Source organism: Mustelus asterias, unplaced genomic scaffold (genome assembly GCF_964213995.1).
Source record: "Mustelus asterias unplaced genomic scaffold, sMusAst1.hap1.1 HAP1_SCAFFOLD_425, whole genome shotgun sequence".
Lineage (NCBI taxonomy): Eukaryota > Metazoa > Chordata > Chondrichthyes > Carcharhiniformes > Triakidae > Mustelus > Mustelus asterias.
In genome coordinates this window covers 330,001-331,444 of record NW_027590380.1, presented here as the reverse complement: position 1 = coordinate 331,444, position 1,444 = coordinate 330,001, and the positions used below count along the sequence as shown (strand labels likewise).

General features: G+C 64.0%; 1 non-coding gene across 1 annotated transcript in view; it reads left to right on the top strand.

Moving 5' to 3' along the window:
• The first annotated feature begins 941 nt into the window (after positions 1 to 941).
• LOC144486674 (28S ribosomal RNA) overlaps positions 942 to 1,444 on the top strand; it is a 3,775-nt gene continuing 3,272 nt past the window's right edge. Inside the window, exon 1 of the ribosomal RNA XR_013496323.1 lies at positions 942 to 1,444. This exon is cut by the window's right edge and continues 3,272 nt beyond it. This is a non-coding gene — a ribosomal RNA (28S ribosomal RNA).

Here is a 1,444-nt window from a genome sequence, read left to right as displayed (position 1 = left end):
GTCGAACGGGCCTGGTCACCCGTACGCACGTTCCGCCGAAGCCGGGCGACGTCGATCTCGGTCCCACTCGGTTGGGCCGGCGCGCGGGCGCCGCCACCGACGAGCACGCACACGCTCGGTTGCACGCCGGCAAGTCCATGCGGGTGCCGCACACGCTACGCCTGCGCCGTTGGAAGGGCTTCGCCGTTGGCTTCGTAGGGTGTCTTTGCAGTCCGTCCGAGAGGTGGGGGCACGCACGGCAACACGGCCGTTGCGCGTGCGAGTGCTTGCATTTTTGTCGTGGGAATCCGTGGCGGTTGGGTGTCGTTGCTTGTGTTGCGCTGGAGCTGCGGCTCCTTCCACACTCCGCAGCCCACCCTCTGCCGTTGCGGTTCTGGGGCAATGTGCCTGCGCCCGCGTTCAACGTGTGCCTTGGGTTCGAATCGTCGCAGAGCCGACTTGGCCGTGTGGTCCTCGCTCCGGTGTCTCCCCGTGTCCTGCTGCCGCCGAAGTCTTCTACGTGAAAGGTGCTGTCCTGGCCGCGGCGTGGCCACCCGCCGCTTGCAGCCCGTGCGCTCCGCCGCCCGGCTTCGTCCTTGGCGTCTGGCCTTTCGCTCCGGCAGGCTGTGTGTCCCACGGCCCTGCTTTTCTCTCGCTCGATACCGCCGTCGCACCGCGACCCCGCCAGCAGCACTGCTTTCCGTTACCGTGGAGGTGGGCGCACGCCTCGCCGCAAACGATTCTCTGGAACAGTTGACGTGCCGAGCCCGGTCCGGCGCCGAGTGCGAGGGGGCACGCAGCGCTCGCAGTACCGTGTGCGTTCCGTGTGTGTCCGTGCCTGTGCATCCGCTGCGCAGCACGGCGCGCACTTGCGAGCACGCGTACGTGTGTGTGTCTGTGTGTGCGCCCGAAGCGCGTGGAGGCGCCGACGACCGGCCGGCCAGAGCACTCGTTGCTGCCTACGACCTCAGATCAGACGTGTCAACCCGCTGAATTTAAGCATATTACTAAGCGGAGGAAAAGAAACTAACAAGGATTCCCCTAGTAACTGCGAGTGAAGAGGGAAGAGCCCAGCGCCGAATCCCCGCTCGCCTGCCGGGCGTGGGAAATGTGGCGTAAAGGAGACCTTTCTCTGACGATGCTCGAGGGGCCCAAGTCTTTCTGATCGAGGCGTGGCCTGTGGAAGGTGTCAGGCCGGTTGCGGTCCCTGGCTCGTCGTGATTGAGTCTTCTCGGAGTCGGGTTGCTTGTGAATGCAGCCCAAAGTGGGTGGTAAACTCCATCTAAGGCTAAATACTGGCACGAGACCGATAGTCAACAAGTACCGTAAGGGAAAGTTGAAAAGAACTTTGAAGAGAGAGTTCAAGAGGGCGTGAAACCGTTAAGAGGTAAACGGGTGGGGTCCGCGCAGTCCGCCCGGAGGATTCAACTCGGCGACTCGGGTCGGTCGCGTCGGGGCTTGGGCG